The following is a 24164-nucleotide window of genomic DNA, read 5'->3' as shown; positions in this document are numbered from 1 at the left end:
AAGAAGATCACTTAAGGTCTTTAAATCAATCGAATTAGCCGTGTTATAGAAATTTTCTAGTGTGGGCCAATTAGTGAACGAGAACTAGACGAAATATCTTCTGTCATCAAAAAAGAAGTCAACACATTCGTAACTTAGTTCTCTCGTCGCTGCTGACAGTCATAACTTTCAAATCCAGCGCAGAATCAGTCTTATGAACATTTGCATTGAAGTGAGTGGGTTATTGAAAAGTAAAGACCTCTCTCGATGAACGAAGACCAAACAATACAACTCGCTTATCATTACATTGCTATGTGGTGAGAACATCTGATGAGTCGGCGTTAGAATTGTTTGAGAGAAAGGGTTTGCGGAAGATTTTTGTGATTTTGTGCATTGGCAATGATGATCACCACAGTGGATGGAACGATAACCTGTACGAGACAGTGGTTGCTCCGGCTAGGTCGTGTTGTCCGAATGGATGAGAACACTCAAGCTTAAAGTATTCTATTCGGTATCCGCCGGTGAAAGCAGCGGAAGAGGACAACCTCCACTCTGTTGGGAGAATCAGATGGATTAGAGCCTCGTTGCACTTGGTGTGTTTAACTGGTGGCAAATAGCAAAGAGAAGAAACGACCGGCGCGCTGTTGTTAGGTAGACCCTAACTGCGTAAGCTCTGTCTAAGCCGGTAAAGAAGAAAAAGAAGAATAATTCTACAAATACACTGAAATTTCTGAAAGATCAACCTGAAATTTTTGAGAATACTTTCAAGTGCATAAATATACAATCGATGAGTAAGGAAAATGATTTTGATTTTTTTAAATTCATAATTGGATATAATACATTAAAATACTCTAAAAATGTTCAGTATTAACTTCAAATGCTCACATATGTTAAAAAATCTTAAATTGTCTTCATTTTCGCAAATTAATTTATTGTTCTCGGATTTTTAGACTCCTTGAATTATATATTAGCCTTTAATTCACACTTCAAATTTCAGTGAGCCTTTTGCTTAACTACAAATAGAATTCCTTTGTTTGCTCTGTGAGGCTGATCCGCTTGTTACACTGACATTTGAATGTCTCTATTGGGAGCATTCACACAATTCGCATTGACTTGACATGCGTCTGTCTGTGTAAATGTATATGGAATCACTTTCAAATAAAATGCTCGCAAATATCAACATAACTGTAAGTATAATGTTTAAAGCGGATGCCGTTAGATGCGTGTACGGCTACAACCACCAATAGCAACAAATTGAATTGTCCATTGGGGTAAAATAAATATATAAGAGTATTGCATTGTTGTGCTGCAAAGCAAACTAAATAAACATAAAAAAACAATAGCAAGCAAACATGCAACAACAACAAAGTACGAGTAGCGTAAGCAAATAACTTCCTCATTCAATTTAGAATATCACTGCTTTGTTATAGTTTTGTTTGTGTTTGTACGGGATGTGAACTAAACATGTGTGCGTATTTGCAAGCGAGCGCTGTCAGACTGTGTGTGTACAGAATGAGCTTTTCAAAAATTCATTGCAACGAAAAGGGAAAAAGTTGTTTCCAATTATGCAGTACAATCAATATAACGGTACAAGATACGGTAGTCGAGGGGATTGCAGTTTGAAATTAATTTTACACCGTTTGAAGGTACTAAATAGAAACGCGTGAATAGGTAAGGTTAGAGCACTCATACGCCATGGTGTAACTATCTGAAGTAATTGTAGGAGTTGAAAGCTGTTGGAAACATTGATTATTAAGAGGTTTTTATTGTAAATAATGGTATTATAATAAGTGAAAAGTTAATTATTTCCTCAAAAAATATTTTCTAATATTATTTAACGGCGTAACTAAGAATAAATTCAACAATATGTCCGAGTTCATATGCCGTTTGTTTAGAATAAAAAATTTTAAAAGTATCTTCCTGTTCAAGCCTAAATTTAACTAAAAATCAGAGAATATTTAACTTTGACTGCCCTGAAGCAAAAATTCCTGTTCACAAGTGAATTTTCTATATCATTAACGAGTGAAAAAAATTCATGAATTCGATCGGCCAGTTTTAATGGCAGCTATACATTATAGTTTCCCGATCTTAACAGGATGTTCGGCAAGTGTGCCGCTATTCCCGGTAATAATTCAGGGCAGCTTTAGTAAAGCTATCTTGACATATAAATATGTTTTCCATTCAACAACTTGGTTTTGCCCAACGAGTTTGTATGGCAGATACGTGCTATAGTGACCCGATATGAAAAATATTATCGGTAATATTAATATAGTATTGAGGAATAATGCGTGTGAAACTTTTTTAAGATGTCTCGTAAAATAAAAAGAATTTACATGCGTACTTAATTCCTTTCGCTTAGTTTATATGGCATAGTGGTTCAATCGTCGATTCCGATACGTGAGTAGCTTCTTGGGGAGAAAAGGTCTTGTACAAAATTTCAGATTGATATCTCATAGATAGGGACTCTAGTTTGACAGAGAGTTGGATAAATCTATATATATGTATATATTTTATAGAGTCTTGTTTGGGGTGCTAAAAGCGATGAGGCAAATTATAGTAGCTAAGAATTTTAAAATTTTTGATGTTTCAGTTGGAAAGTCGTTAGTTTGAATTGCCTTCTGCTTTAAGGCTCTACACCTCTAGAATTTTGTTCGAGTAATTGATTCGAAGATATAGCTTTGAGGACGTGTGCGCACGAGGCTAGCTGGCGCATTTTTCTTCCAAGAGGTCACCGTAAATGGCGTCGCAATGACTGAGTTTAAATTATTTTTTCCCAAAAATTTCAAAATTTTTTTGTTAATAATGAATGTTTGTAACAACAAACAAAAATCTAGTAAAATATTTCATTATTTATATGAGAAAAAAATTGTTAAAAAGATTGATTGAAAAAACTTGCTATGTGTTATTTTTCAATTAATGAAGCATTTTCCACATTTCTATATATGTAGTTATATAGCCTGCTATAGCCCAACTTTAATACAATCCCTTGCAATATTCAACAAATTTAAGTCGTTTGTTACTCATACGCCATGACTGACTACATACAGCACACTTAAAACGCCCAGACATATCACATTGATATTCATAATTTATTTGCATTGCTTCCTGATTTATAGTTCTTACTACTCGATCAGACGTTTTTATTTGCATTCCTACTTTATTATTATTTTCTTGTGCACTCATACATACATATATGAGAAGCTTGTAAGCGAGCCCTTGCACGTTGATACGTCTCCTCTTGTATTTGATTCATTTCAAGTTTGCATTGTTACCACACCCAATGAATTGAGTTTTGCAAGCCAAACACACATACACCCATACATATGTATGTGTAGTTTCATGTGTCGTATGCCATTTTAAGTACAACAAAAATAACAATAGTTGTAATGAACAATAACATTGGAGACAATGTAAACAGCCAGCAGTAATCACCAGCATATGCTATATGCCTAGCCACACACAAAAGAGTAGATACATAAATATATATATATAAATATGTATTAAATATTTAGTATGGTTTGTCTGTACTACGGAGGCGTACCCTGATTTCGCAACGCTCATTCAGCCGATATATTTCCGTTTTGTCTCTCTGTCTGTCCGTTTGATACACAAACATATTGCACCGTCTATCTGTCAGCTTGTACAGTTGCTCTTCACACCTTGGCACAGCCTTACTTACAGCCCATTTATGCTCTTCAACGCCGTGCGGTTGATCTGCCAGTTTGAATGTTACGTGTGCTTTGTTTTCTTCATGCGGCCCGCTCGGGGCATCCACAAAAGCTCCTCATGTTCGTTTGTCTTATTACGACAATAGCTGTTGCTGCAGCTGCTGTTGTTGCTGTTGTTATTGTTGTGAATATTCGTTACGAGCATTGTTTCACATATCATTTGTAATAAATAAATACGAACATGTGTCGGCGTCAATGTCTGCATGCATATAAATAAATGCTCGCATACATACACACACACGCAAGCTCATACAGAAATTTATTATAACCGCACACTCACATACATTCATCAGTGGGTATGCTTTATCAGTAATATCCTGGCGGGCTTTAAACTTACAACTGCATAGTTGCTGGCTGCTTACCTCACATAGCTGTCTGTGTTATGAGCCTTTATTTATGCATACCATTACACTCACAACTCAAACATTGATATATTTTAAAGGCACTTCCGGCACGTTTTATACCCTTCTGCTTGTGCTTACGCCCACGTTTACTCAATATAAAAGCTGATGGCTACACGTAGTACGTAGTATAAAGTACCAAGTTTAATCTGAATATGGCATATTTATTTTTGTTGGGGTCCTGCTGCTTATCGACATTTAAATGTAATAAATTGTGTAACGCCCAGCTAAACATATTGATGAGGGATCGTTTGAGCTACTGCGCCAATACACGCTTGATGGTTAAGGATAAGCACACGCATAACCATTTACATATGCGTAGAGGCCTTGCGGAGAGCTCGCTTGCAGGTGGAATGGCACTTTATATGGCTGCCAATATCAAACGAGTGAACACACTATTCAAATTTCTGGCAGCACTTTTAGCAAGTTCAGTGAACTCTACCAACGACTCCAGGCATTAAAATGCGCTTTGGTATTAGAAAACTTATTTCACACAGCAATATTTAGGCGTAGGTCACATGCATGATATGCATACCCATGTTTGCTTTGAATAAAAATTCTCAACAGAATAATTTATATTTTCTGTGGCCTATTACCTAATATTTCCTTACAGGTATATGAAAATCTTAAAGATATTTAGTTGATGTCTCAAAGTTTGGATATTTAACGAATGCACCGTATTATTTTTGTCTGGGATCATCTAGAGAGGCTCCTGACTTGGCCAACTCTGTTCAGTGTTTTCGATGCTGAAAATGTTACTGCAAGTGGGAACTCAAATTATGAACAATCGGAGTTGTTGAAACTTTAGGGGGGAGCCTACTTTAGAGGCTTCAAAAAATCGATTTTTAAAGGATTTTTTTGTAGAGGAAAGTAATAATTGATTTAAACGAAATTTCAAATTGCCCAAGCGCTCATATATCTAAAGCCTTCCTATATTCCATTACAACTAAAGACAAGAACAGCAATTACGTCTAGCTATTTGTATATACTATAAGGTGGTTTCCTTTATCTCCTCGTACTTGTGCAATAGAACTCCTTTTCCTCTTTGTCTAGTATTTTTACTTGAAAAATGCTGTGTGGGGCGGAGAGATGGCTCGATATCACGGCACTCGGTGTATATTCCCTCCCCTACACTACCGTCTATTTAGGACCCGTTGGTATAAATTGAAATAGCATCATTCTCCCTGACTAAAACTCTTCTCTATTCACGTCATAAGCGCACTCTCAGTTAGAAATAGCTATTAAAATCCAACCTCGGGAGGTTATTTGGTGAACTATTAAACTTGGCTTTGAGCTAGCTGTGAATATTGGCATGTCCATATCTTTTCCCATTTTAATATCCTATCTCCTTATAACAGAAAATGTTGCTACTCTCCGAACGAAAGCGCCAGCTTATGCAGGTACATATGTATGTATTCAACGCATCAATCGGAAATGTTCTGGTTTTCATACTCACTTGACTGTCTTACTCCTTTCATTTACTTTTTGCTTATGACTTTAGATACACTAATTATGATTAATAAAATATAGAAATACAGAAAATAAAATGGTATAAAATCGAACTTTTGTATTCTGACCTAAATTTTATATATGTATACCTTTTTCTGATACCAAGAATTTCCTCTCCGATTGACTCACTTCAATAATGTAAACTAATACAGGAAAATATTCACTTTTCCTTCTAAGCATTACCGCAATTCCAGAGAAAAAAATGTTTCACTATCCGATTTGAAATATGTGTACCACCTTCAAAAATCGCTGAGCCTAACAAAACGATGCACATGTGAAATTATCAAGCTGTTCAAAGCTGCCGCTCAAACATTCTACGGCGCAAATTGCTTGTCAGCTAACTGAAAATGCCTGCCAAAGCATAAGTTATGGAGATATTTGGCAGCAGATTGCTCTGTAAGACAACATTGTTGTGCAAATATATGCGACACAATCACACATACAGACACACGTTTACTTAAAGGTAAACTAATGAACAATTTCATGCCTCCTGCTTGGTACAGAATGCAACTCTGTATGCACACACACTTGTATGTGAGTACATTTCCTTGTAGCTGTGTGCTAATGCTTCCTGCACGTGAAGCACAAATTCACGAGTGTTTCGTTTGCTCATTTCTTCTGCAAATCCCAGTAAATCTCGTCAGCAATTCCCAGTTGGAAAATCAAATACCCAAAAAGGCAGCTGCTCAAGCAACACCAATAACGGCATTAACAGCAGTGTCGTTGCAATGAACTCGTGCAAGAAGCGGCGCACGGCGAAGTGAAATAATCAATTTGTAAAATAACGCCACTTGCATGTCAAATGTAACAGCAGAAATAGACACATATACACACATATGCATTTGTGTTAGTGTGTGCATGGCTGAATAGTTAGTATACGGTTGTATGCGCTGGCCCATGGGGGTGTGGCTATTTTTTGTCGGCCGATTTTTCGAAGTATAGGGTAGTCGAAAAAGTCTTTTCGTATTGTGTCAATAGATGTCGTTGCAATGCTATCAATTACATTGTGTCATACCAAATAGTGTTGGAGATGAGATTTTAAGCTTCATTTATATATGTTTAAAATATTTTTTTCCAAAAATTTCAGAATTTCCAAATCCAAATCAAAATAATAATCTTTTTATAACTAAGTTCTGTAAGAAATGCACTTCGGAATAGTTTTTTTGCAGCCGACATAAATAATTTTTTCAAAGAAATCTTAACAACCCTAATAGTCTTACATTTCGTGTTCCGGAAATTACCCGCTGCGTGTTTATTTCAAAAATCAAATTCTCTTTGGCAGCAATGCGGCAAAATTGCCAAAATAACCGAACATTTGAAGGAGAAGCATTGCCAAAGCACAAAACAACAACAGTTGTAGTGGCACAAGCCCAGAGCTTCAATGAATATCGGCAAGGCTATATGCAACGCAAAAGCAACTTTAATTGCTTGAATTCTGCAAATTACCACACGCTTGCATACAAAACCTTGCTTCGGGTCTGTGGACTCTACACTGCTTTATTACGTATGAACTTGCACTGGCAAGTAAGTTTGTTGTTGTTCCTGTGTAGTCGTTGTTTAACGACACTTGAGTATAACCACAAAAAACAATTGAAAACTGCAGTGACAATCTGACATGGTTGTTGTTGTTATTGTTGCGCAACTGCTGTCACAGTCAACGCTCCCGCTTGCGTGCTTACCGCTGCAGGCGCCCGTCACTACGTTCGGGGTTTTGTGACGCCACCAAATTGCACTTGCAAAGTGAAGTTTGCCCGAATCGTACTCCGCTTCAATTGGATTAGCATGTTGTGTGGTAATTACTGCCACATAGTCAGTCAACAAGACGTAGGAGGTCACATGATACCACTCACACAAGCGCCGTGGCGCCTCGGTGCAAAGAACGGCAAAGCAGTGCAGGCAACCAACTGCAACTGGAGGAGGAAATAACTAAGTAGACATGGGGGGCGCAGAGGACGCGACAACCAGCAGCCACTGACTCAGCTTGCAGCATGAAAGAAGCTGTGGTGTTTGTAGCTGTGTGACGCTTAGTGCAGACGATACAAGTCGCTCATTTTCACTGTCAGTTTAGCAGCGGATTCAGCGCTGTTGACAGCAAATAAACAAACTGGTGAGGAAAGAAGAGTGTAAGGGAATTAAGTGCATCTTGTAGGAGGGTTAAAATAGCGGAGTAGTAATATGCTTAACTTGTTTGTTTCAATTAATTATTATTTTTTCATTTTAAAATTAATTTGTCACTGCTTCAGTCAGTGGCTTATGCTGTGGGTTGTTGACTACGGTTTAGTAGCGCAGTAAGCAAGCACTAAAGTTAATATCTGAAACTGTTTTTGACTTATTCAGTTGCAGGATTCGTTTATATAGCTATGAAAGCCTATAAAAAGTTATCCAATATTGCTATACCGTCTGATCAAATTTGACCCGGACTGACTGACTGAGTGTTTATCTTTAATATGGCCAACAAAAAACGGCACAATTAGCCCAATCTGGCCAATATGGGAGTTGAGCGATAATTCTGGTTTCAGGTTTGGCTACATTGACTTTTGCCCGCCTTTGATGTGGTTTTCGACTCGGCTTATATTTAGCTCGGTTTTGACTCATATTTTGAACGCCATTAGCTCTACTATTGTCAGCAGTAATCAAATGTTTGATGAATTTAAAATCCTCAGCTACGTTGCCAAGCATATCTTTTGCGAAATCTATTCGACTTTGTTTTTACAAAAAGTTCAAATCTTTTGGTACTAGTCGACTGGTGATAGCCAAAACTTTAAGCAAAATGTATTGAATGTATGCACAGGAAATATTTAGCTCTTCTGCTATCTCACTGACGGCAAGACGACGATTTTCAAATACTTTTTCGATGTTATCGTCATGAACATAGGTGGATGGACGACTTCATGACTTTCAGATAATGGTTTATGAAACTCAAATACTTGCGTTCCTGTTAAAGTAGACTCCCAAAACACTTCTACACTTTCAACCATTTCGTGGTCCTGATGCCATTGAAAACACAAAATTTCAAGCAAATAACATTTTGTGGCAGTCATTATCATTTAATTCTCTTTCCATCAACTCAGTTTGAAATCATATGAAAATCGACATTTATTAATTACATTATATGACAAAAATTATCAAAATTATCTTCCATTATATAAATGTGTTTATATAACAGCATAATTCAGTATTTGTCCTTGCATTTGTGATTGAAATATGGCCGCATATTGAGTCCAATCATTTCCTGAGGCAAAAGCAATTACAAAATTGCATACTAGAGCCAATGCAATTGCATCAATGCTCTCAAATCACAGTAAAGCTGCATAATTCAATTGTGGCACATTAATATGCTAACTAAATCGCACTGCTTTGAGCAGCACCCAAAGCGTTTTCATTGTATTGATTTGATTTTGAGTTGACCTTCGAAACATATTTTGTAAGAAACAAAATTAAATATAGTCGTACATATATTGTATGAACAACAAAAATATTTCAAATATTTGAAAAATATTATTACGGATCTTGAAATATATAAGGCAGATGAACATTTCGTCACCTAAAATGCAAAATAACATAACATCACTTTTCATAAGTTTACAAGCGAATTAAAACATAACGGTATAATTTCCAAGCACCTAAATTTATTACACAGCAGTCGCCACTTAAAATAATCTAAGTGAGACCGACAACATTCCACTCAACTCCATTTGCAATGCATGCCTGACTGCCGAAACGTTAGTTGGCCTGACAAGTGACAGGTGACACGCACTTTCAACCGCTAATAAGCGCTGAAACACAAACGTGTATTTGCATGTAAAAACACAACTCTGCATATATGTGTGTGGGTTTTATGTAAAATACACCAATAGACAAATACTTATCTACTTCTCTCAACTTCAAAGCGCTGCTGTCATTTTGAGCTGACATCACTATGACAAGACTTTATGTGATTATGTGACAAGCACATGTGCCGCACGCGTCACTGTCTTTTGAACGAAAGACGAGTTTGCTGCTAACAACAGCAATAACATAATGCAAACCGCTAAATAAGAAATGGTCGAAAAGTCGAAATGTAAGTTGAAGTCAAAGTCAAACTGCTGTCAACTGCGCTGACAACGCGCTCAAGTGGAGGCTTGCGCTTCTGGGGAAGCAACAAAAAGTTACTTGCAGTGATGAAATCGTTCTCAAAAGCTTAAATGGTTATTAAATGACAGCAGAAGTTTGAAGTTACTTCAGCATTAAAAAAAAATGTTTATCTTGCCGCTTAAACATCATTAGCAAAGTTCCAAACCACTCAAAATCGAAATCAAAAAAAGTCAAATTTTGACAATTAAGTAACATATTCATATAGCGCATTACCAGATTCTTAGTTTGACTGCTAATGTAATGAATAATCAAGTGAACTCAGCCACACTGCAATTTACATGCCGCAGCGGAACTCCAGCGCTGCCGCCATGCAAAAGCGATTTCAATTTACGCGTCTTTTACGCGGATTAGCGCGCAAGTTAATTAATTTAAATTGCAACAAAGCTACGAAATGGCGCAACGGCGAAACGCGTTGACTTAACTGCCTTCCATGGGCAACGTCGCATAAATGAGATTTTACACTCGCCCGCACGACGCACATAAAACGGCAATTAATGCGCTTACAGACGGCCATGGCTTTGGTGCGGCCATAGCGCGGGACATTAAAAATGCATCAGCAGCATACAACATAAGCGCCAAATGCGCGTAACGGCGCAACAACGCCAAAAAGACACAAAGCGCAAGTAATATATGCGCAACTAATGGCTTAACGCCGCTAAGTATGCTTATTATTTCATGCTGGCGAGCGTTTTCCCTTTCAGTCTTTGTGGAGTTGCCAGCTTTCAGCTTGCTGTGGCAATCACATGCACTCATAGCATTGTGTGGCATGCTGCTAAGTGCACTCGAACACACACACATACATATGCAACATTTTATGAGTGAGCGTAAGTGCCAAAGTCAAATCAACTGAGAAACCTCATTAGCGACCAAATACAGCATTGCTTTTATCATTCGTTTTTTTTTTGCGCTGGTAATGCGCCACAGTTCCGCTGCTTTACAACTTTTCTTTGCCAAGTAGTTGAAATTGCCAAGCAACAATCATAAAAATAAATTTTATTGCATACAAACAATTGCAATTGCCATTACGAGCGGAAGGCGAGCAAAAACAAAACAGAGTAACGGAAAAAATTCACAAAAGTGTTTATATTTGGGCGAAACTTGCAACAGTGAGTGGTAATAAGAAAAGTTGCAAGTAAATTTTTAATGTCGCAGCCATGAAGTCAGCTGCTGAGAAATCACTGCTTCGGAGCTTTGCTATTAGATTCTCTCTGAATTTGCAGCATATATTTTTATGCACAGCACACGCCCACTGTAAGGGCTGGAGTTAGTTGAAGATGGGGTTAGTCGGTGTCTTGATATTCTCTTATGGTTGTTATGGAAACTATAGGAAGTGTTTCAGATAGATAATATTTTCAAAATATTTATAATAATAAATAATAATATTTAGTGAGAACAAATGGCGTCATTTCTCTTATTTGTCGTATAAGAGTTCCAAATTCAGAAAAAAAGGAATTGAAACAGTTCTCATGGTTTGTCCTCGTCCAAGACTAATTCCAGCATAGTCCTTAACTGCAAGAAGGCACTGATCTCACTAGAAGACAAGCTCCACCTAGACTTGAGCTGGGTTTCTGACCACAGGAACATTTTCGGCAACGAAAAGGCGGACGAGTTGGCAAAGACATTAGTTTTCCTAAACGAACCCGAAGCAGAGTTAATTCCAAGCCCGCTAAGATCGATCAGGAGAGATCTCAATAACAATTTCAAGAATTAGCAAATAACAGATGGAAAAGATATGGCCTATATATGACAAGAAAAGAACTAACGACTTCTTAAATAGGTCCATAAAAGGAAATAAAGACTAACTGCTACCCACAACAGGTCATTGGCCATTTGGAGAACATGCGTCCAAAATGCGTATACCCTACAACAACATCTGCCAGGCTGCGAAATAGTAGAGAATAAAGAAACAATTTTCCATTTTCTCTGTGAATGCTCAGCTATATCGCAGATTCGCCACAGAACACTTGGATTCCATCAAGCAACAAACCTTGTATGGATGTCTGCAAAAAGCATATCGGACATTAGTAGCTTCCTCGAAGCCATAAAATGGTTCACGACTAGTGTATCAAAATGGCACATCTAGTACTAATTGAGTCCAAAATACGACAGATGCAGCCCTGCCTACGTACTAAATAGTATTTCAATGAAAATCGAGTTAAGCGGAAATACTCTTCAACAGAAATACGAGTTGAGTATATTCCACACACTTTCCCTTTAAAACTATTTCTTTGAATCTTCATAACCTTAATTTTTTTTGAGACATCAATCTAAAGTTGCGCACACGTCCTTTTCTTTCCATAAACCTGCTCTGTTGTCGGAGCGATCAAACCAAGTGTACGAGTATTCAATGTCCGAGAGAGAGTCGAATCGGAAAACTATAACCTATTATATAACTGTCATACAAACCCTAAAGGATCTTTTGTATTTGTGAAGCGTATTATAGCTTTCGAAGTAGTTTTTTTTTTGTGTTTTTACAAAAGATCTATCCCGGTGATATTGCCCTTCGCAGCAGAATAGCTGCAGCACAATATTAATAGTCTAAAGTGGAAGACTACAAATGCATTTCCAGTTATTTTCGTCTACTAAAGTTGCATAAGTGTCTCAGCAGGAAAAACACTTGAGAGAAAGCAATGAAAAGGAAATTATTTTGTTGCCATTTTTGGGATTATTGCGGAAAGAAATTGAAAAAAATTGAAAACGACGAACATTGAGAGGGTTTTACAAATAAAAGTAGTGTGCTATGTTCTAAATGTGGTATACATTGTATTCTATTTATAGAGCCTTATCAGTGCTTAAAACATTGTCCTGTAAAGACAAGAAGCAATTTTTAAAACAGCTTTTTACTCCCGTTTCAAATTAAGAGATTCGAAAACTTTGTAAATTTTAACTCGCTCTTGTGTAGACAAGATATTCATATAAAAATTGCTTGGCATGCTTTAAGGCGCTTAACCGTTTTGACATCTTCATCTTAAGTGCTTGCGATTAAAAAGTGTGAGCGTCACACATGACAAGCTGAGCGCTGCAAGCGTGTGCTTTCTTGAAGAGTACAGCATTTGACAGCTCTACAAGATGCTTAAAAAATTGACGCCAATGTGTGTGTATGTAATAGTGTGTGTGAGCGTTGTTATTTATGCTTCGTGGCTGCAAACATGTGTTTAAGCGCTCTACCGTTGACGGCACACAGGACTTATGATCCCTACTTGTGAAGACTTATGACTTTCCGAATATGCATTTTGCGCGAAGAAAGTGACGTTTACAAATACAATTAATGTCGCGCTTGTCACGCAAATCGCATATGTCAGCAAAGGTTATTGTGAGTAAAATAGAAAAAAGTGATTGATCGGCGAGTGTGAATAGAAACAGTTATGCTACAGATCTTATTTGATACTTTTTAAAAGATTTTGAATATGCTTGTGCCTGAGTGGGTTTGTCTGGGCTTTAGCTGAAAGTGTTGCCTACAATTAGGCTGAATACGTATTTTTAATATAATTTTACATAAATCGCTATCGTGAGTTGTGAAGCAAAATAGGTTTCTCGTTAATAACTGCACTTCACCAAATATCTTCTTGATATAAAAAACAAAAAAAAAGAACTACTATAGCATACATATAGGCGCTAAAATAAAAACGTATTTATGATTATTCCAATTTCGTGCTGATTTGACCTTAAATCCATGCGGTGTTAAGCGAACTTTATAACAAGGTTGAGGAAATTACTTTAAATCCTTTTTTTATATAAATTTAGGAACGTAGTATATGTATTTATAACACATGTCATACACAAATCACTTCCCTTGTTTATTTTCCTTGAAAATTTTTTATCGATTTCCCATGTTTTACTTAATTCCATCATATATCGCTAAATACTATTTGATTTTATTACCAGCAACAGTATCGAAACAATTTCTCTTTGTAATTTTTTTTGAAATTCCTGCTTTTTCAACTTCCTGGCGTACATTTTCAATGCAAACAACAATAAAGCTTTTGCTAAATTTCATATAATTTTTAAGCACATACCAGAATTTATGCAGTTTGTTGAGCCGCAACATTTTTTACACAAACAACACACACACATTGCAACATATTTGGGTCATGTAGCAACACTGCGTTGTTCGTGGCTGTATTTCCTGTCGCTTTGCTGTTGTTTTTGCTTGGCGCAAGCTGCCTCGCATTACAGCATTATTTATTAAATTGTGTTGTTTGCATTGTTATGCATTATTTTGCCTGTCAAGCCTGTCAACATGACCAATAAATGTCAACTTGCTGCTACTTCACTGTCAACAATGGCTGATATTTTATATTTTTATTGTAATTTTTTAATGTTTCCATATATTCTTTATGCCGTCATAATATACATTTTTCGTCAGAGATATTCATACCATTTACATATATACATACATATACTTAGTATATATTTATTTATTTTTGTAAGTGTTGCAATACAGTTTTTTAGCTCAGCGCTTTGTAGCTATAAATAAAAATTTCAATATCGTTTACATTTCTCTATACTTATTAAAGCTTTCGTTACACATTTTTACATGTTTTGACTGCTCTGACGCAATCGCTATCACAACTGCAGGGAGCACAACTTTCGCTTGCTTGTGAATTTATTTATTGATCAATAAATATGCGTATGCGGTCAAGGAGTATTTGTAAAAATACTTTTCTTGTTACTTGCTCAGCTCCCAACGACATTCTGGCCAACTTTTGTTTCATAAAAAAATTAAACACACTTAAGCTCTTATTATTTGCACTGGTGAATTATGCGGTCTCCTGAGTTATATTTCTTAAATAAATTTTCAGCTTTAAACTGCATTATTTTTATGAAAGCATTGTAATATTATATTATAACCAACGTATTCAATTAATTCCATTCCAAACCTCACAGATTAACCGATAAATACAGTCTATAGTCTTTATTTTATATATTATATTATATGTACAGAGATCTTCCTGGAGATCAACTACGGGATCAAAGAAGTCAAAAATTTTTTTAAATCAGTTGCTGATTATTAATGTATATTTTATAAATACGCTAACTTTTAATTTTTTTTATCAAATAAAATAACTCTTCAAGAAAAAATCACAAAAGTTCTTTTGTCTTATTTTCAACAGTATAATTAAAGCTCATAATCACCACTTAACCTTCGAAGTGTCTGTTGATTGCTCCCAAAATACACAGCTGTTTAAACTTGCAGCTCGATGTATAAACACATTTATATATATATACGAGTATGTGTTAAGTTATAAATTGTTGAAAACTTGCTAAATTAAAAGTTGCATATTCACCAAAAAATACATCTTAACACACATGCCAACCAAGTGTCATCTTTCTAGCTGAGAAGGGATACGTACACGAATCTAGGAATATTCAAATTTCAGCCTGAGCATATGTGCAGCTCACGTAAAGTCTTTAAATTGAAATCGCTTGGGTGGCATTCAATGCACGAATGTGACACGTCAAAGTTGACAGCAGTTTAATGAAAAATGTTTATCGCCAACTGCATGCCCCAAGCTGTTATCGAAAGTTCTTATGAAGGCCTTTTCATCTTTTCATCTCCAAGTGCTGTTTGTCTACCGTCAGAGCAACCAGGTGAGAGCGCACTGGTGTTAAACGCTGAGACAACATTGACAACACCAAATGTTTGTGCTTGAAGCGCACAAGAAAATTGCCAAGCGGCCTATACATATATACATATTTATTTATATAAGCACATACGTGCAATCTAAGAGCACAAACTGCCTATTTTGGTGGGGGAAAATAGTTGTGCGCACTTTAAGCGACCGCCTTAACAGCTGTGACACATGACCGACTTGGGAGGAGCGATGGAAGCCGGTGTGCATTTGCATGTGTCACACACGGAGCGAAAATATTCTGCCACTTTCGTGTAAAAGTGAAATTTCCATGTCTGTAGTAAAAGTTTACGCTCACTTACACCAGCAGTCTTTTCATCGACGCCTAAATGTATGCATTTAAAATTTAAAATGAAAAACTAAATACCCGCCATGCGAAGCATGAAGGATGCACAAGGACAACGGTAATACACGCCCTCATGCAGCAAGACCAACCGTGGAAGACGGCGCATAACAGTATTCTTTGTAGCTTGCTCCAAGGTGGCCGCGCTCTACTGTCGACATAATGAAGGTGTACTTCTCCACCAAAATCATATATTATTTAAATACGTTAGCTGCGGCAGATGTCGCTCGCCTACCGCCGTCAAAGTCAGCGCTGAAATGCCACTGCCAGAGCGTGTGGCGTATGAAAGATGCATAAAGTGTGCAATAGGAGTGCATCTAAGCGTTGCGGCAAGCTACTGCGGCAGGCGAAAGTTTTAATAGGTTTAGTGGGTTTAAGGTTTTAAGCTCAAGTGAGCAGGGCTTTAATGGCCCCATGCATGTGATGAGTGCAAAAATGTATGCAACGCGGTGTGGCATGCGCTAATAATGTATGCCGCTGACATTTTTGTGGCAGTATGTGCGCTGATTTAATCATTTATAGCATAAATAGTAGGAAAAAATGTTGCAAGGTCTGCGGTGAAAATATTTGCTTTTGTTTCGGTTTGAGTTTTTTAAAGAAAAAATAGATTAATGTAGATGAAAAATATTTTATTCAAATTATACTTTGAAATATGTAAAATACAAATTTTGTATTCCATAAGTCTGACATAGTTTTCTTCATTAATTTTAATACTATATCAACATGTTGCAACAGATAGCATAATTGTTTCTATCATTTAAAATTAATCGAGAGGGATTATATACGTATATAAATGGTCTGGATGAGGAGACTAGTTGATCTCTGAGTTACTATACGTCTGTTTATCCATCCGTCGCTCCGGCTATCCAACCGTATTATTTTTTTTTTATTAATATATCTTAATTCATAGATTCACATTGACACATTTCTCATGATCTTGAAGAAGTAGTATTTTCCATCGTCGCGTGTCGTTGCTATTGTCTTATAAGTTTATAGCGTATACGTTAGGGTGCCAATTTAATCATAAAACACTATTAAGACTCACACCGGTGCACTCTTCCTTCCTCAATGTGAAAGTTATATGAGCTGATTTTGCAGAGATGTTCCAGTTGCGAAGCCAAGATGGTATTTCATTTAGCTTTGCTTGTGCAGTTTCAGCAGCTTCGAGCCGAGTAGGCAGATGGGAGTACAGTAATGTTGTCGGCAGGCATTGATGGCAACTGTTAAATATCTGTCTGAGATTTCATTTTGAATTTTAACATAGAAATGTATTTGATTCAGACAATATCTGAGAAAAAGATAGAGTGAAATAGTTAGTATCTTTTGACTATTTAGAGTAAGCCCGAGTTCCAGACTCTGTCAAATGCCTGCTAAATGTCTAGGTAAATTGCACAACAATACTTCATCTCCTCCAAGCAACTAAGTATAGTTTTCACAATGCGATGACATTGTTCCGGTGTGCGGTGCATATATCTGAAACCAAACTGATGATCTGGAATAATCGATTGCTTTTCCAGCTATGACATTAACCTTCGATGTTATTTCGAGTATTCTCAAGAATACTATCAGTAGGCTTATTGGTCTATATGAATATAATTCATTTTACGACGTGTTTGGCTTTGGTATCCCTTTAATTTCAGCACATTTCCACTGCGTGGGGAAATGCCTCAATTTGAAGCTACTACAAGTATTAAAAAGCAAGACCAAAAATAATAGACATGTCTTTGAAAGGTTTTTGATTGTCCAAGCCTCGATGTTATCATGACATGGAAACTTTGAATTTTTTAAACCCGATATACATAATATAAATATAATAGAACTTCTTGTTTACATTAATGGTTAATATGTAAGAAGTCTTAATGAAATTTAGAAAGAATACCTTTCTATTAACAGTAAATTCTCTTACCTAAAATTGATGAAAGCAGGACAATATTTGCCATAACTAATAAATTAGTATTTTAAATGTATGTGGGAATATAGATAGGTGGCAACTCCGCCAACGAACAGAGTAGGTTGAAAAGACAGCGAAAACAAAAGCTAGAGCCAGTCGTTAAACGGGTGTCATCGACTGAAGGTGTTTCTTCGGTATCTGATCGTTATTTTTGTGAAGTAAATTTAATACAACACTTTCAATATCTGTGCGAGCTGCAATTTTTAAACAAAGAGCAATTAAATTGTAAAACTGAACTCAAAACTATGATTAACAAATTGTGATTTTGATAAAAGTTATAACACTTTCAATATCTGTGCGAGCTGCAATTTTTAAACAAAGAGCAATTAAATTGTAAAACTGAATTCAAAAAGAAAACTATAACAAATTGTGATTTTTTTGATAAAAGTTAAATAATAAAGTGCATTTCAAAAGAACTGTGTAGTGTCATCATTTAACATTGGAAGCGTATTATTGTGGTAAATCCCACAATTGGGGGCTCAACCGAAAAGAGCGAAAAAAAAAAAAATTTTTTTTTTCTCTCGGCATACAACATAGGATTGTATACGTTTGTGTGTGTGAGTGCGTGTAAGTTCACGCTTACATAAGTGGTATTTGCGGAAACATTTGTACAGCAAATTCAAAACTTCATTGAAAGCGACGCCGAATTAGCGTCTCGAATGTTCAAGAGAAGCGCAGTCGCGACATTAACCGTAAATATCGCGAAACCGCAAAAGTGCGTCGGCAGAGCAACAGAGTGCGAACAGTAATTCGTGGAACGTTAGAACTTTGAAGTGACGCCGAATTAGCGTCTAACGAAAATAGCGCAGTCGCGACATCGACTGCAAATATCGTGAAATCGCTAAAGTGTGTCGGCTGAGTAAAAGAGTACAAGAAGTACTCGGTGCAACATTGAAAATACAGCGAGAAGCAGAAACGGCTGAAGAAGCAGCAAAACCAATAGTACCAGAAACAACAGAAGACGCAGAATCAACAGAAGCAATAGCAGCAGAAGCAGAAACGTGCAGAGCAGAAAGAGCAAGAGAGAGCAGCCGATAGTTCGTAAGAAATATTCTAATAAGAAATATTCTAATACTCATTTTTATAAAACGTATATTTGTATACACATAAGTCATATTTGTATATTGTATTGTATTTGTAACAAAATGAATACCGAAGAAATACGCGCGATGACTGTTGAGGAATTGAGAACAAAATTAAGGGATCTTAATTTAAATACACATGGACTGAAAAAAGATTTACAAACTAGACTGATAGGGCATTTTAATGAAAACCGAATAAGCGATCAGGGTGATGATATGAGTGAAAGCGAACATTCTTATACGACCGTGGCTAACGCAAGGGAAAACGCAACACGTACGCAAAGAACAGAAAGGGTTGCTTTTACACTTCGCGATATCAGAGATAGCGTATCCTCTTTTACTGGTGACAATTCCATAGACGTCAATCATTGGATTGTAGAGTTTGAAGATGTGGCTGACACAGTGAATTGGGATGAGCTTCAAAAGTTTGTTTATGCGAAACAACTATTGAATGGCGCTGCTAAAATATTTGCGCGTGGGTTAGTGGGAGTGAGAGATTGGCAAACTCTAAAACATGCTCTTATTGATGAGTTTGGAGAGAGGGTATGTGCAGCAGAGGTTCACCGTGCTCTGAGAAATAGGCGTAAACAATACAAAGAAAGTTTAAATGAATATTTGTATGTATTGATTGAAATGGGAAAACCAATAGCACTTGACGACCAGAGCATTATTACATATTTCGTAGATGGCATACCAGATGCTAGGGCGAATAAGACAATGTTGTATCAGGCAAAGAACTTAAGAGAGTTGAAAGATCAACTGCGTGTGTACGAGAAAGTGAAAGGGCCTTACTATTCGTTAAACAAGACAAGCGCTCCTAATTATTCTCACACAAGTGAAGTTGACGTTAAAAATAGTCCAAATAATTCAAGAAAGATTTGCTATAAATGTAGAAAAGAAGGACATATAGCAAAAGACTGTCAGAAAGAGATCACTGTTAAGTGTTTTAAATGCAAACAAACCGGACATTTTTCGTATGAATGTAAAGAACAGACAAAAGACGTAAAACGAGAAAATCTAAGCATGATAGAAGATGGTAAAGCAGAAGGTATCGCAAAGAAATTAAAAGATTTTTATTTTTTGGACATTACTATGAATAATTTTACATTTTCAGCGTTAGTAGATACAGGAAGTAAATACAGTGTAATGAGATACGATACACTTATGATGTTAGGTGACGTAGAGCTAGAAAAGAAAAAGTTACATTTGAGTGGAGCAGGAAAAGGCAAATTCACGACATTGGGTTGCTTTGATGCTGAAATCTACGTGGATGAAGTTTTGTTGAAAATAGCTTTTCATGTGGTAAAAGAAAGGGATATACCATACGCTGCAATTATAGGATGCGATGTCCTAATGAAATTTGAACTTGTTGTGAATAAGGATGAAATTCGGTTTAAGCCATTAACGGAAACTGTAGCTGCGGTTACGGTAGCGAGAAAACGTGTCGAGAGTGAGGGTAGGCCATGTGCGACAGATGATGCTGCGGTATCAGTCGTACCTGTTGCTGCGGTAACAGGTAGCAATATCACTTCTGTGGACGATATGCAAAATAGTAATGAAACGGATGCTGGGAATAGCATCGGGGGAAAAGCGTTTTGGTTTAAAGAATTCGAAACATTATGTTTAACAGGTGATTTTAAGGAAATTGACGAGCGGGAAAACGCAGATTTATCGAATATCAGTAAAGAAAATGTGAGGGTAATTGAAAAGTTAATAAAAACGTATGAGCCTAGGAAACCGGAAAAGTCACCAATAGAAATGAAATTAATATTATCGGACGAATTACCAGTTTATCAGCGCCCGCGTAGAATGTCATTTAAAGATCAGGAATTCGTAAGCAGTCAGGTAGCAGCTTGGTTGAAGGAAGGCATCATCCGTATGAGTACCTCGGAATATTCTTCACCGATTGTACTAACGACCAAGAAAAATGGATCAAAAAGGCTATGTGTAGACTATAGGAAAATTAATGAGAAAATTATAAGAGATAATTTTCCGATGACAGTTATCGATGAAGTTCTTGATAGGTTATATGATGCGTATGTTTTTACGACATTAGATTTAAAGGATGGATTTTTCCATGTTCCGATAGAACCAGATTCTAGGAAGTTCACTTCATTCGTGACGCAAACGGGTCAGTATGAATTTTGTTTCGTACCGTTTGGTATATCTAATTCGCCGGCAGTGTTTTGTAGGTTCATTCAGGCAATTTTCCATGACTTGTTGAGAGATGGCACGATAATCGTGTATATGGACGACATTGTCATCCCGGCCAAAGATGAAAATGAGGGAATAGAAAAGCTTAAGATCGTTTTAAATCGAGCAAGTGAAAACGGGTTGAATATCAGATGGTCAAAATGTCAATTTTTGAAGAGGCAAATACACTTTTTAGGTTATATTATAGAAAATGGCAGAATATTGCCATCAAGTGAGAAAACAAGGGCTGTTGAAAAGTTTCCGATACCGTCAAGTAGGAAGGAAATTCAACGATTCTTAGGATTAACATCATTTTTTAGACGTTTCGTTTGTAACTACGCCGTGATAGCCAAACCACTAACGGAGTTATTGAAAAAGGAAGCGAAATTTGTTTTAACGGACGAACATTTGTTAGCTATTCAGGAATTGAAGAACGCATTAGTGAACGCGCCAGCTCTAAAACTGTTTAATCCGACAGCATATACAGAGGTTCATGCTGATGCATCGAAATATGGTTATGGGGCAGTGTTATTGCAGAAAGACGGAGAAGACCAACAATTACATCCAATAGAATACATGAGTAGAAAGACGACCCCAGCAGAAGAAAAGTACAGCTCTTATGAACTGGAAGTATTAGCAGTAATCATGTCGGTAAAAAAGTGGCGAATTTATCTCAGGGACTTGAAGTTTAAAATAGTGACGGACTGCAATGCTTTCGCATTGACAATGAACAAACGTGACGTTACAGACCGAATAATGAGATGGGCAATATATCTTCAACAATACGATTACACGGTAAAACACAGAGCAGGAACGCGTATGAGGCATGTTGATGCACTCAGCCGAGCATATTGCTTAATAATCGAAGACTCGCTAAAGTTTAGATTACGAGAGGCGCAGGAAAATGATGAATGGATTAAGGCGGTTAAGAAAATTTTGATAAACGAACAATACGAAGATTATTTTTTGAGAAATGAAATTTTATATAAAGACCCCGACAAAGAACTTTTAGTGATACCCACCTCAATGGAAGACGAAATAATACGTATAGCACACAATCAGGGGCACTTTGCAACAAAGAAAACCCAAGACATTATTGAAAAATTGTATTTTATTCTAAGATTAAAAACTAAAATTGGTAAGGTAATTGGAAGTTGCGTGGAATGCATAGTCATTGAGGGCAAATCAGGAAAGAAAGAAGGGCTTTTGAATCCAATCGATAAAGCAGGCGAACCTTTAGGCACCTATCATATCGACCACGTCGGTCCATTAGCAGAAACTAGTAAAAAATACAATCACATACTAGTTGTCATAGATGCATTTAGTAAATTTGTTTGGCTATACCCAACAAAATCTACAGGGGCAGAGGAGGTGATCGACAGATTGAGTAAGCAGGCGACAGTTTTTGGAAATCCGAAACGCGTAATAACGGACAGGGGAAGTGCATTCACTTCAAACGCATTTAAAAAATATTGCGAACAAGAAAACGTACAACACTTACAGATTACAACAGGGGTTCCGCGAGGAAACGGTCAGGTGGAAAGAGTCCACAAAATAGTTATACCTATGCTTGCGAAGTTATGCCATAGTGAACCAGCTCACTGGTACAGCCACGTCGACAAAGTTCAGCAGATCATAAATAGTACAGCACCGAGAAGTACGAAAGCATCACCTTTCAAAGTTCTTACTGGCTTAGACATGCGTGTAGGAAATTTACCGGACTTAAAAGAAATACTTGACGAATTAACTTTAGAGGAACTGAACTTAGAAAGAGACATAATTAGAGAAAAAGCTCAAGAAAATATAAATAAAATCCAAAGAGAAAATCGTAAAAATTTTAACAAGAATCGAAAAGCAGAGAAGGAGTATAAGGTAGGAGAACTTGTTGCGATAAAGAAAACACAATTCGGAACAAACACAAAATTAAAACCTAAATATCTGGGACCATACGTTATAACCGCTAGGTTAAACCACGGGAGATATGAGGTAGAGAAGATAGGAAATGACGAAGGACCAAAAAAGACAAGTACTATATGTGAATTTATTAAACCATGGAGTTCGTCATTCGGGTCGAATAACACATCAGGACGGCCGAATGTGGGAATATAGATAGGTGGCAACTCCGCCAACGAACAGAGTAGGTTGCAAAGACAGCGAAAACAAAAGCTAGAGCCAGTCGTTAAATGGGTGTCATCGACTGAAGGTGTTTCTTCGGTATCTGATCGTTATTTTTGTGAAGTAAATTTAATACAACACTTTCAATATCTGTGCGAGCTGCAATTTTTAAACAAAGAGCAATTAAATTGTAAAACTGAACTCAAAACTATGATTAACAAATTGTGATTTTGATAAAAGTTATAACACTTTCAATATCTGTGCGAGCTGCAATTTTTAAACAAAGAGCAATTAAATTGTAAAACTGAATTCAAAAAAAAACTATAACAAATTGTGATTTTTTGATAAAAGTTAAATAATAAAGTGCATTTCAAAAGAACTGTGTAGTGTCATCATTTAACATTGGAAGCGTATTATTGTGGTAAATCCCACATGTATATATTTTAAATATTGGTCAATTTGAAAGGTTGCTTAATTTGCCAATTCCTAGAGTATAAATTGTTCATTTACATCCAAACTTAGTTCTTACTTGTTTTTTCTTCTCATTCCTTTCACAATATTAGAGATCAGAAAACGTAAAATCATGTGTTTGTGGTAAGAAAAATCATATTTCATTACCAAACACCGATAGAATGGGTTCGGATAGTAACTGGCTTCTTTTTATAGCAAGAGCAAACCACCCAACAATATTTTCTTACGCAATTTCTGACAACAGCTGTCCGAAGTCACTTCTGCCCGCAGAGCTCAAATTGAAAGCAGATTGCAGATAACAACTTCTGGCTTTTAGAAGCTTTCAACTTTAATTAAGAGTGACCCATTTCAACTCAAGCTACAAACTTCATTTGACTACAGTCGAAAACGTGCCGGCAGCGACGCCCGATGCGCCCACTTCACCGCACTTAAGCCGAAAAGTTAGAGGAAACACAATGAAAATTTGACCAACTCCAGCAGCTAACAACCTGAGTACACATCAATTTAGACAGCAATGACAAGGCTCAACAAAGAGTGCTCAGCTTTTAGCCAGAAATAGCTGTCGCCGTATGGGGGAGGCGCTGATGCGGAGCAGGCAGGTGTAAAAAATTGACAATTTTCACTT

The 24164-nt window shown here is 36.7% G+C and overlaps 1 protein-coding gene across 2 annotated transcripts in view; it reads right to left on the bottom strand.

Moving 5' to 3' along the window:
* The window catches only part of LOC105232452 (neuronal acetylcholine receptor subunit alpha-7), a 208731-nt gene that overhangs the window by 116801 nt on the left and 67766 nt on the right, over positions 1 to 24164 (bottom strand). The window lies entirely within an intron of this gene.

Source organism: Bactrocera dorsalis, chromosome 1 (assembly GCF_023373825.1).
Source record: "Bactrocera dorsalis isolate Fly_Bdor chromosome 1, ASM2337382v1, whole genome shotgun sequence".
Classification (NCBI taxonomy): Eukaryota; Metazoa; Arthropoda; class Insecta; order Diptera; family Tephritidae; genus Bactrocera; species Bactrocera dorsalis.
This window is presented reverse-complemented; position numbering and strand designations above follow the sequence as displayed.